The sequence below is a fragment of the Dromiciops gliroides genome, chromosome 2 (assembly GCF_019393635.1).
Source record: "Dromiciops gliroides isolate mDroGli1 chromosome 2, mDroGli1.pri, whole genome shotgun sequence".
Classification (NCBI taxonomy): domain Eukaryota; kingdom Metazoa; phylum Chordata; class Mammalia; order Microbiotheria; family Microbiotheriidae; genus Dromiciops; species Dromiciops gliroides.
In genome coordinates, this window is record NC_057862.1 from 415,907,218 (window position 1) to 415,920,532 (window position 13,315).

Genomic DNA, 13,315 nt, shown 5'->3' on the forward strand with positions numbered 1-13,315 from the left:
CTGACACAGTAAGCATAATAACACATAGTAAGCATAGTAAATGCTTGTTGATTGATCACAACATATCAGTGGATGAAAAAAATTTTTGAGAAAACATGGAAAAGAATCAAACAGAATTTAAAAAGTGAAAAGCAGTTGTGATTGGTATTAATGGGGAAAATACTCACAGGGTTGACATCACATCCATTAAAAAAATATGAAACATTCAATTACTAGTTTAAAAACAACACTTGTATTCCCACCTGGAGAAGGTGCTCATTATTTATCCCTTAAAATAATTCTAATTTAATGTCAAGATAAAGTATTTGTCTTTATCATATGCATGGCAGCTAAGTAATTTACTTCCATACATTTTACCTATTTAAATGCCTCACTCCTATGTAAATAAGTATCACCTAGATTGTTTCTTTCCAACTTTATTGGTAAAATTTTTGCTTGCAAAAGTGTAAAAAAAAAAAAACTAATTTAAACTGTAAAATACTGTCACTTGTCAGACTCCCTCATTCCCATATAAGATGTATAGCCAGGATATTTGCAAGCCAAGTGAAACTTTTTCCTTCGTCAACTTATTAATTACTCCAAAAAAAGAATAATATGTTAAGATAGAGATTTGGTAATCTACAATATCTTTCATCTAGACAGAGTATCAGATTCTGCTGTACACAGGTTCGATAACAGAATAAGCAAGTTTCATATCTTTAAAACAAATCCCTTGAGATGATGGGTTAATTAAATAATGATAAATATAGTTCCAAGGTAGGTGAAAGGTGATTAAAGGAGGTTAAGTGAGAAACCCATAAGCTACTGGAACTGAATTTCAAGGTTTGCATGTACTCTCCAACTTAAAATTCTTGTTTCCTAGTTTATTGAAAAGAGCAAAAGACCTGCACTCAAATTCAACCTCTACTATTTACTACTTGTATAAGCTTAGGCAAATCACTTGACTTTGCTGAACCTTAAACATCTATTTCCCAGAAGATCTTTCTGTTCACATTCATCTCCATTGTTTCTCTACCCCATAAGAAAACGAACAGATTCAGCAAATAAAAAACTTGATCATCTTGTGCTGACATTCCCATTTCTGAAGGAGAAAAAATAAAACTGGGATTTGAATCCATTGGGCCTTTGAAATTGTTGACCTGGATTGTCAAGCAAGTTAGTGCCTGTTCAATAAATGTTTGTTAAATGAATGAATCCCTATCCTACCTTCTCTGTCTTTGGAAATTATTCTTGTTAATAGTGTCCCATTTTATAGTGTTTTAAGCAAACAACCTAATAAATAAAAGTATTGCTTCATCTTTCATTACTGCTTCCCTCTATTTGCAAGTTTTTTCCTATTCATTTTATCTCTTGCTTTGACATTGGAAATGTCCGCCCCTCCTTTAAAGTTCCAGTTAACTTTAAAGATTGATCTTTCAATACTAGTTACATAATTGCAATATTCTTTGTTTTTAATGTATTCCTTTAATTCAGCATTCAAATTAACATAGCTTTAGAGGCAGCTAGGTGGTACAGTATATTTGTTTAGAATTTTATTTTCCAAATTACATGTAAAAACAAATTTTGACATCAATTTTTTTTTTTGGTGAGGCAATTGGGGTTAAGTGACTTGCCCAGGGTCATGCAGCTTGTAAGTGTAAAGTGTCTGAGGCCCAATTTGAACTCAGGTCCTCCTGCCTCCAGGGCCGGTGCTCTATCCACTTCGCCACCTAGCTGCCCCGACATCAGTTTTTTAAAACTTTGTATTCCAACTTCTCTTCCTCCCTCCCTTCCCACCCCCCACCCCCAAGAACTCAAGCAATTCAATATAAGTTATACATGAGTAATCATGGAAAACATCTCCACATTAGCCAGGTTGAGAGAATAAACAGACAAAAACAAAACTTCAGATTGAGGATCAAAAATAATTATGCTTCAATCTGTTTTCAGATACCATCAGTTCTTTCTCTGTAGATGGATTGCAATTTTCATAAGTCCTTCAGAGTTATTTTAGATCATTGCATTGCTGAAAATAATCACGTCCTTCCCAGCAGATCATCTTACACTATTGCTGTTCTTTTGTATACAGTACATTTCACTCTGCTTCATTTCATGTAGATCTTTACAGGTTTTTCTGATAGCATCCTGTTCATCATAACCTTTATATAGTACCTCAAACTTGACAAAGAATTTTCTTCACAATAGCCCAAAGTGGGTACCATACATTTTGCCATTATAATAAATCATCATAACTATTTTCCTCTATCCTATTCCCTTCCCATGGTATTTACTCTATTTTCTATCTTCTTTTACCCTATTCCTCCTCAAAAGTGGTTTGCTTCTGACTGCCCCCTCTCCCACTCTTCCCTCCCTTCTTTTACCCTTATCATCGTGGGTTAGGTAGGTGGCACAGTGGACAAAGAACCAGCCCTGGACTCAGGAGGCTCTAAGCCCAAATCCAGCCCCAGACATAAACCACCCCACCCTGCCTGCCCCACAAAAAACAAAGAAAAACAAAAAATAAATGCTTTACAGTGTAAGGGCCAAAATTTGATATACAGAGTGTTAATTGGGTTACTCGCCAGAATATTGGGGTCTTAGAAATATGAGGGAACTTTAGATTCACCCTCCCTTCTGAACTGCCCTTTTTAGATATTTCTCCCAGGCCAATAAGAAAGGAGCCTTACAGCTTTAATTCATAGAAGAATCAGATTTTATTACTTGGGAATTAATTAAACAACAAAGGTGAACTAGTAAAAATCAAAGATAAGGAAATAGGAAAAAAGAAATACAGATAAATACTCTTAACTCTAAACTTAGCCTATGCAATCCCCAGATCGTTTCCAATTAAGCTAATTCAAAGGAATTTAGGGTTCTCTGTGTTCACTCACCAAAACCTGGAAAGTCTACAGTTGCTCATGCCACTGGAAAGGCAGAAGCCAGAGAGAGAGAGAAAAACAGAAGCCAGAGAGAGAGAGAAAGGCCTAGATTCATCTATCTATCAAAGGGAAAGCGCACCTTTTGCTCCGCTTTCCACCAGAGTCTTCACAAAAGAGAGCGAGAGCACCAGCCTCACCCCCTCTTCCTCCCACAAGTCAACGTCACTTCCTGAAGCCAAAGAAAAGCCACATGTCTTGCCCTCAGGCACCTTCTACTCATGGCAGAGCTTTCCTACAGTAAGTCTCTAGCAGGGGGCATCATTCCAATCATTACAACAGATATCCCTTCATATTCAGTTCAAACCTGTTTCCTCTAAGTATATTCCTTTCAGCTGCCCTAATACTGAGAAAGTTTTTATGAGTTAGAAGTATTATCTTCCAATGGAGGAATGTAAACAGTTTAATCTTTTAATATCTCTCATGATTTCTTTTTCTTGTTTACCTTTTTATGCTTCTCTAGGGTCTTGCATTTGAAAGTCAAATTTTCTATTCAGTTCAGGTCTTTACATCACAAATGCCTGAAAATCCTCTTTTTCATTGGAGTCCCATTTTTCCCCCTGAAAGATTAGAGTTTTGCTGGGTAGGTGATTTTTGGCTGTAGTCTCAATTTCTTTGCCCTCTGGAATATCATAGTCCATGACCTCTGCTCCTTTAATGTAGATGCTGCTAGAACTTATTTTATCCTTACCATAGCTCCACAGTATTTGAATTCCTTTTTTCTAGCTGCTTGCAATATTTTCTCCTTGACCTGGGAGCTCTGGAATTTGGCTATAATTTTCCTGGAGGTTTTCCTTTTGGAATTTCTTTCAGAAGGTGATCAGTGGATTCTTTCAATTTCTATTTTACATTCTGCTTCTAGAATATAAGGGCAATTTTTCCTGACAATTTATTGGAAGATGATGTCTAAACTCTGGTGGTACAGTATATAGAGTAGTGGCCCTGGAGTTAGAAGGACCCAAGTTCAAAATGGATCTTAGATACTTAGTAACTGTTTAATACTGGAAAAGTTAAGAGAGACAAAGAGAGAGACAGAGACAGAGAGACAGAGACAGAAATCCCATATAGAATGACAGCCATTATTTTAAAAAAAATTTTTTTTCAAAGCCTCAACTAAGTCTGCTACAAATCAGTAATGAACATAATATCAGAGGAGGGAAAGAAACCTGGACATGCACAGTATTATTTTTTTTTAACAATTAAAAATTTTTTATTTACTTTTTTTTTTGTGGGTCAGTGAGGGTTAAGTGACTTGCCCAGGGTCACACAGCTAGTAAGTGTCAAGTGTCTGAGGTTGGATTTGAACTCAGGTCCTCCTGAATCCAGGGCCAGTGCTTTATCTACTTACTGTACCACGTAGCTGCCCCCATGTACAGTATTATTATGCTTTGTATATTTTTTATTTGACTAAACTCACGGCTCTTCAGGAACTTCCTTCACTTTAAAAAAGGTGCTTTCCTCCCCAAGATGCCATCCTTTCTCCTTTTCTCAGTTTACCTTGACTTCTTTTTCTTTCTACCTTGGTTCTTCTTTTCTTTTTTTGCTCAGGTAACTTACTCTTTCACTGACAATTCCTCCACTTGTTCTCTGGTTCTGTGATTTTCTTCTTTTGTTTTTCTGGTTGTTTTAAAAATTATATAAAGCCTGCTCTAAGAACAGCCTTATTTAGCTTCATGGTGTTGCTTATTCTGATTACAAGTTCAATCCAGTTGTTGAAGGTTTTACATCAACTTAAGCACCTCCCCAAATTCATCAGACTTGATTTGTTATGAAAGAAATGCTTAAAGAGGCCTCCCAGTATGACCAGAAAAGGGTCAGAAATACTTATAGCATCCTTACAGATCTCTGTGTCCTGATTTCAGAGAAAGACCCCTGGTAGTTATAAGCACACAATGAGGGCCCTTGGAAGCCACAGGAAGCAGCAGTGACCACAATTTGAGTAATTGGAAGGGACTAAATGATGATCTAGTGCTAACTCTAATAGAAGGGGGGAAAAGTGTCCCTTCAGAATCTTGATGTCTTCAAAGGACATTAAAGGAGTCAAATAAAAGGGAGAGGGAGAGGAAAAGGGAAAGGGAAAGGAAGAGGGACAGGGAGAGGGAATTAAACACTTCTTTGTCTATTTTTGATGAGAGAGGTTCAATTGTTGCCTACTCCCTCCACCTGTTCCTCCATTTTTATCTACTGCTTTCACACAGTCCAGTTACAAGAAAAAGCAAAGTCAAACTTCCTTCTCTTTCTCCTCTTAATAGCCAATACCTACCTCATTTGCTCAGTTTTTCTTATTTGACTCATTTAGTGTCCTGGGAATACACTCCCACCTCAACCTCCTACATGGCCGTGCTCCTCGACTAAAAAGTTTTGGACCAATGCTGTCAGGAGCTATTCAAATCATAACCAACTGAAAAGAAACAATGTCCAGTTGTGACCCAAAGGCATATGATGAAAAGATCATATTTTTCCAGTGGGAAGGAAACTCAGAGGCCATCTAGTCCAAGCCCTTCACTTTACAGATGAGAAAACTGAAGCTCAGGGAGGCTAAATGACTTGCCCAAGGTTATACCAGTAAGTAATCATCCTAGGCAGGATTTGAATGGAATAATGGCAGCTCCCCAATTATACTACTCCATAGACTCATAAACAGTTTAAATTCTGGCCCTGGAGAGAACACCCAGTACTTAACCATAGACCCCCAGGTGAAGTAGTCCCTGAACTAAGGCCTCCTTCCTCTATATCCAGAGCATGGCCACTTTTCATGTTATTATCAAGTTATTAATCATTTGAACCTCAGTTGTTCCATAAGGAAGGTGGGCATAGTACCATCTCTCTTTTACAGATTACAAAAAAACAAAAACCAATAATTGAGAATCAAAAACTATCCAGTAACTAGTTTAAGGTGACATGTATAGCAATTGAATGCACCAGCATGGTCAGGAGGAATCTTAGGGGATGATATTCTAATCCTGCGTAGCCTTGAAACATCAGCTCTTTAAAAAAGCATTTATTGAGACTTTGCTGGATGATAAGAGGAAGTGCCCAATTAATCATAGAGTGTAAAAGCAAAAGGACCGGGGACTGTTTTCTTTTTGTGTTGTATCCCCAGTGACCCCTGCACTGCCTGGTCCATAGAAGAATGTTTAATACATGTTTGTTGACTGACTGACTATAGTTATAAGCAATAAAAAGAACATTGAATTTGGAATTAAAGGATATTAATTTGGATTTGGATTCCACTACTACCTGCGTGAATTTGGATGTCATTGAACATCTGTGAGACTATGTGATCTCTAAAGTACCTTCGAGTTTTTTTGTTTTTTGTTTTTAGTGGGGCAATTGGGGTTAAGTGACTTGCCCAGGGTCACACAGCTAGTAAGTGTTAAGTGTCTGAGGCCGGATTTGAACTCTGGTACTCCTGACTCCAGGGCCAGTGCTCTATCCACCGTGCCAACTAGCGGCCCCCCCCCCCCCCCCGTTCCTCTTCTTTTAAAAAGTAAATTGAGGGGCAACTAGGTGGCGCAGTGGATAAAGCATCGGCCCTGGATTCAGGAAGGACCTGAGTTCAAATCCAATCTCGGATACTTGTCACTTACTAGCTGTGTGACCCTGGGCAAGTCACTTAACCCTCATTCCCCCCCCCAAAAAAAAAAAGAAAAGGAAAGGAAATTGAGACTTTGAAAGTTAATGTGACCAGTCTTTCCCAAAGCCACAGCGCCAGAATTTGTGAAACCAGGTTCTGGAAGCAGTCCTCCTTGTACTTTGTACCCAAAGACTCCTCTCAACTCTAAATTCTATGCTCCAAGGAGATGAGGGGAAACACAAGGGAAACAACAGAAGATGCTCTCCTCTCTCGGGAAGAACATGAACGGAACACATAAAGTGCAGCCGTATGTAAATCATGACACCCCGGGCCGAGGTCGCTACACGCTACCACGGGGTCCTTCAGTAGGTTCTGAGCAGGGCATCCCGGGGTTGCCAAAGGAGGTTGTGTTGTGATGGCCGGGATGTGGGCCCGCCTGGAGACCTCACAGGGAGAGTCAAGATTGCCTCCTTACTGGATTTGGGAAACGGGAGAGAGATGAGAGAAGATGGCAGTTACCAGCAGCGCGAACCTGAGCCTGGGCTCCCAGCTCGGCTCCCCCACCTCCCCAAGAGGAGGAGGAGCAGAAGAAATCGCGCTCCGGATCCCCGCCCCGACCTCCTGCAGGCCCCGCCCAGCCCTTTCCTCAACATCCCTCCTTCACCGCTCCCCCGCCCGAACCGCGAAGAGCACACCCTCAGGTCACCTGATTCGGCCCGCTGATCACGTGATCTCATCTCCATCACCGCCATTTTGAAGCTCGAGTTGGGGAGGGGGAGAAAGTAGTAGGGGGGAGGTTAAAAAATTTAAAAAAAATTTTTTTTTATTAAGAAAAGGGAGGGAGCGACGTGGAAGGAGGGGAGCGTGTGTTTGGGGAGAAAGCTCTCGAGCGGCCGGGACGGAAGGACCCGCTGGGGAAGGGGCAACTGCCACTGCCGAAGCCGCCGGACTTGCAGGTATCACGACCCACTTACCGCACCACCACCCCCTGGCCCCATTCAGTCCAGTCCTCCGCTGCTGACCGCCCAGGCCCCCAGACCCGCCCTGGCTCGTCCGCGCCCGCCCGGGGCTGCCCGGCATCCTCCCCTCCTCCAACGCCTCAGGCCTCCGGATGTGCCTCCGGCGCGCACCCCGCGGGGACCCCGGGCCTCGCGCCAGACGCCTCCGGGATCCCGCCGCACGAGCCGGCGACCGTGCCGCGCCCCCCGCCCCCGTCCGCGTGCTCCCTACAGTGTGCCGCCTCCCCCACTACACACGCAGACACCGCGTGCCGTCCCCAGGGTGCCGCCATCCCCCACCCCCGCGTGCCGCCCCCTCTCCCCGTCTCTTCCTCAGCTCCGCAGATGCAGCGGCGCGGTCTGCGAGAGGAGAGGCGGACGCTCCGCCCCTCTTCCAGGCAGCTGCGGAAAACTCTTGAGCCTCGGCCCGTAAAGGGTAACTAACGGTAATCTTTTTGGCCCGTGAGTTTGGGAAGGCTGAGGTGATTGGGTGTCGCCTCCCGTTGTGGAAAACTCCTCCACAAATGCAGATCGGCACCGCATAGGCTTGGGTCCCGGCGCGCTGGAAAAGGTTTTGGAGACCTGCCCGCGGTCTCCAGCCAGTGTGTGTTGGAGGCAGGAGTTGAACCCGGGTCTCCCTGACCCCAGAGCAGTGTCTTAAGCTCTCCTGTTCTACTCCCATTACAGGTGGAGGAAACTGAGGCCGAGAGGGGTGAAGACAGTTATTACTCAGGTTCGTGCTACTTTCTAGCCGAAGTTTGACCTAAGGCAGGTGGGTTTTGGTTTTTGTGGTGTTTTTTTGGTGAGGCAATTGGGGTTAAGTGACTTGCCCAGGGTCACACAACTAGTAAGTGTCAAGTGTCTGAGGCTGGATTTGAACTCAGGTCCTCCTGACTCCAGGGCCGCGCTCTATCCACTGTGCCACCTAGCTGACCCGTAAGGCAGGTGTTTTTAACCGTTTTGTGTCATGGACCCCTTGGACAATCTCTTGAAGCCTGTGGAGGATTACAGCGTAGTACAGTTATTACATCACTTGCACCGTGCCTATAGCATGGCCACTTTTTATATTCAGTTACTAACCATTTGACCTTCACAGTTAAACTGTAAGGGGGACCCATGTCACCCCCATTTTACTGATGACAGAATCAAGGACCTCAAAACGTTCAGTAGCTGTTCCAAAGAGACATGAACCGAAACTGAGCAACATTATCTAATGCCACGAAATCTGCTGTTCTACCCACCTTAAAAAGGGAAATTACCTTTCCCATACTGTTTTACCTACTCTTGTGACTTCTTGAGCTCAGTTCTTTTCTTTTTACACCATTTCCCTCAGAGACATTCCAGCCACTAACTAGCTCTTTTTTGTTTGTTTGTTTTGTGAGGCAATGAGGGTTAAGTGACTTGCCCAGGATCACACAGCTAGTAAGTGTCAAGTGTCTGAGGTTGGAATTGAACTCAGGTCCTCCTGAATCCAGGGTGGGTGTTTTATCCATTGTGGCACCTAGCTGCCCCCACTAATTAACTCTTAATAAATGCCTGTTGAATTGCCTAGTTGCTCATTCTATAATCCTTTATTAAACTATTGTGAAGAACAAAGTTTGGTTTCTTATTACTGAATCTGTGTTTGTTGTTTGAAAAACTATGACTAAAATCAAGGGGTCTGCTTCTAGGTTTTATAGCTTCGTTGAGTACTAGAGCTAGAAGGTACTTGAGAAATGGACTAGACCAATTCCCTTATTTTGTAGATTGGGGAAAGTGCCTAGATCCGTTTTACACCTTAGATGAAATGAGTTTCCCCAAGTCTCTAGGCCTCTTCTAGTCACTTTGGTTTGGGGCCCTTCCCAGCCCTGAAGCGAGTCTGAATGTATAAAAGGGAGGTGTGGATGACTCATACTGATTGAGTTCTTTTTCACCCTTCTGGGCCGTCTTTTTCATCTGTGTTTTGGAGGATATCAAGCTGTTGATCTGTCCACCAATTAATAGATATGTCTCTATCCTTATTTTGGGCTTTGGTGCCTATCTATCTCTTTTACAGGATGCTCCCACTAATTTAGAACAGAAAATCTATCCAGAAGGCTTACTTCCTCAGTTCACCTGAAGGTTAATGTTAACCTTCAAAGAGTTCAGAAAATTCACTTTCCTCTCCGCCTGTGAACTGTTTACTTAACAGGAAGGGAGGGGGTAGTTGCTAACTAGGTAAAACATTCAAGTGTTCTATTCTAATTTTTTTCTCTCTAGTTACAATTAAAGAGAAGGGTTTCTTCTTTTTCTTTTTTAAAACATGTAAGAGGCCAGGACAGAATCTATAGCATTGAAGAACAGATATTATTTCACAAATATATACGGCAGACCACTTGTATCACATTTCTTTTAGTTGTTTTTGACTTGTAGGTAAAGAACAGTTGTGAGGTTCATGGTATCACCTTTGGATTTAGATAGATTTTTTTCTTTGAAATTCACAGAGAAACTCATGAGTTTTTCCATTTTTAAATCTTTTAGAAAGTATGTTCAACCAGTCAGATTAAAAAATAGTAGATAACATTTTACAAACAAAAAAAGCTATGAAATAAGGTACAAAGTGCATATTTACTTCAGCATGTAAATGGAGAGGTTTATAGCGGTTTGGGGGCTTTTTTGCTTTGTTTTTTACTGATTTACTTTTTTTAAAATCTTGGCATATTTATATTTATGGTAAAAGTTTATATCATATAATTTGATTATGTGTTCCATATAGTGTCCTGAACTCTAAATAGTTTGGAGATAAGTGCCATATGCATATTTTTGTTGAGGCTTAATATTTGATTCATCTTGGAAAAGAAATGTTTATTTTCAGTCATGGCCATGACTTTGAAGGTTCATACTTGAAAATATTAGTTTCAACATGTATTTGCTTTGAAAGATCAAACTTCTTACTTTTCTTTTCAGTTAAAGAATCTGTATTACTATGTGGATTTCAAGGTTGTTCACTTTAAATGTTTATTATTCTGACAGCAAAACAGGAGATAACATCCATGGAGGTTTTGTTGTAAAGGATCTCATTGTCTCATTGGTTAGTTAAGTTAGAACTGGACTTTGATTACAGAAGTCTTATGAAACTGAATTTGGGACCTCCCTTGAAAGTTAAAAGTGCATGAACTTACTCTAATTCAAACAAGCTTGATTATAGTTGATAATAGAAATATTAGTGTGATTGACATACAAATAGATCTGGCTTTTTAATAACATCCTGTTATGTGATTGTCACCTTTGACAGTAAGCAAACACAATGTGCTAGCCACTGTACTAGGCACTAGAGATACAAAGACAAAATGTCTCTCTATTCAAGATGCTTACTTTTTTATCCATTAAGGTAGATAATGTGTAAATAAATTCAAGGTAAATTTTTTTTGGTGGGGAGGGCACTTAGCAGCTCTGGGACCAGAAAAGGCTTCATAGGGAAGTTTGTTGCTTGTGAAGTTTTGAAGAAATCAGAGGCATATCTTTTAGTATATTAAACTGTATCTCCATGCATCTACACAGAAAAGTATGCCCTTTTTTCAAGTCATTCAATAACATAAGTTGTTTGCCATTATTTTTTGGTGGATGCTATAACACTGTAAGAAAATTAAGTGCTAATATAAACTAGAGAGTAAATTGTAAGAAAATTATGATAATTGGAATAGATTGGTTTTCACTTAGCTTGAGAAAGACTTTAATTATAAGCCCATGACCTTTATGGAAAATTAAGAATTTTGGTTAGGAAAATTGTATAACACGCATGGTTACTTTGAGATTCACATTTTTAGTAACTTTATATGTTTTGAGTAAAGATTTTGTTTATATTTTCATAGTTCAATATATATTCATTGAGTACCTATTATAAATTGCTAAGAACTGTTAGGTACCTTGCTATGTGCTACAATATAAAGAATTTTACTTCTTAGCCTGATATTTAAATCCCTCTTCAGTCTGGCCCCAACCTACATTTACAGCCTTATCTACCATACCTCCCAAATATCCACCCAATTCTCCACCTAAACTATATGGACCCTTTGCTGTTCTCCAAACACATTATATTTATCATCACCTTTGTAGGATTACCTATATGGTATCACTACTAGCCAACATCTTTATTCTACCTATTCAGGTCCCATCTCTGTGTAACTTAAATCTGACCTTTCAGAAGGTATCAGCCCAGACCAAAGTGATCTCCTTCCTCTGAACTCCAATATTTGTGAACTGCCTTGTGCCTCTTGTATTATTGTCTTATGTTGGTTGTTTAACCCTTCCTGTAGACTAATTACTAGCTCTTTTGAGGGCAAGGACTGTATCATATACTACTTTTTGTATCCCTTGCAAGTCCTAACGCAGTGTGTTACACAAATCAGGTACTCGATAAATATTGGATGACTGGTTGACTTTTTGCATTCCTTTTTATCAAATTCTACTCATCCTTCAGAGGTCAGCCTGTAACTTACCTTCTCTCAGAGGCATTTTGTTGTGTCTTCTAAGAGTAAGCTTATCTACCTTTGAAATTGTTTGGCATTTATAGTCTGTATAATTTGTCTGATATTTTCATATACCACCTTGTCTATGTAGAGAGATTTTCATGTATAAATAAATGTATGTACTATTTCTTGCCATAACTCAGAATTGAGTGTCTAAACCTGCTTATTCTATCCCCTTATTTTTCAGGTCTATTATTGTCCTTCCCTCGACTTGTAAAGATCCACAGATCCAGTGCCTGAGGTATACCCACGTTAGCCAAGTGAAGTGACATAACTTGGAAAATTCAAAAGAGTGGGCCTTAAGGTACTGTCACTCCTTTTTTCCTTCCTCTCCTCTTCCCCTCCCCTCTCCCTTCTTTTATATGAGCTGCTGGTCCAGCATACTTTAATTATAAAAATATTTTTATTTATGTGTTTTTACTTAACAAGTTGTAGTACCCAGAATTACTCTCATCATCACCCTACAAAGTTCAGACTCCAAAAACAGTTAAACAAAACTGCGTATTAGAGTAATTACCATGGAGAGTACATTTCCACTATTGTAGTTTACTGATTGTTAAAAAAAAGTATCCAGCCTTTTGCTTTTTTCCCCAGTGACTTTTGTTTTAATGGGATTTGACTTTTTAAAAACTTTGTGTGAATCCAAACTGGTTATTCTGGTGTTTCTTGTTATACTTTACATTGTCATGCCCATTTTATGTCTGTCATTCCTGTACCCAAATCATATATAGACTTAAAGTTGATATTCACATCTGAACACAACTGCTCTAAAATTCCATTAACTCTTAATTCCCATTTCTACTTATACTACACCAGATTTAATAACCCAGTTGTTTTGTAATGTTTTTCTCTATATATCTTTTTCTTGACATAAGATGAATTTCCACATCTTTGCCCTTTTACTTCCCTAAGAACATACAAAGAAACTGGGAACAATTTACTTTGCTCTGTCTCCCTTCTATTATATCATTAAGTAGAGGAAGGATAATATGAGTCACCTTTGTAACCTTGTGGGCGGGTAGTGTGCATTAAGCTAATTCTTAGTCGTTTGCCTGCATGTTGTAAATCAACTTGGAGAGATATAACTTTTCATGGTATCTACTCTGCTGTGATCATTAAAATCTATTAGAATCTCAAGGGTTAGGGGCAGCTAGGTGGCGCAGTGGATAAAGCACCGGCCCTGGATTCAGGAGGACCTGAGTTCAAATCCGGCCTCAGACACTTGACAGTTACTAGCTGTGTGACCCTGGGCAAGCCACTTAACCCCAATTGCCTCACCAAAAAAAAAAAAAAAGTTAGAATCTCAAGGGCTTCAAAGTTCCAAAGAGTTAAACTCAT

The 13,315-nt window shown here is 40.2% G+C and overlaps 1 protein-coding gene across 3 annotated transcripts in view; it reads left to right on the plus strand.

Annotated features, from left to right (window-relative positions):
- The first annotated feature begins 7,243 nt into the window (after nucleotides 1-7,243).
- ZNF507 (zinc finger protein 507) overlaps nucleotides 7,244-13,315 on the plus strand; it is a 28,815-nt gene continuing 22,743 nt past the window's right edge. Inside the window, exons 1-3 of one of the 3 annotated variants that reach the window (XM_043987349.1) lie at nucleotides 7,244-7,448; nucleotides 8,178-8,262; nucleotides 12,165-12,281. The gene's annotated coding sequence lies outside the window, so the exon portion shown is untranslated. The remainder of the gene's footprint in view (nucleotides 7,449-8,177; nucleotides 8,263-12,164; nucleotides 12,282-13,315) is intronic. The other 2 variants (XM_043987352.1, XM_043987351.1) reach the window with 2 other exon arrangements.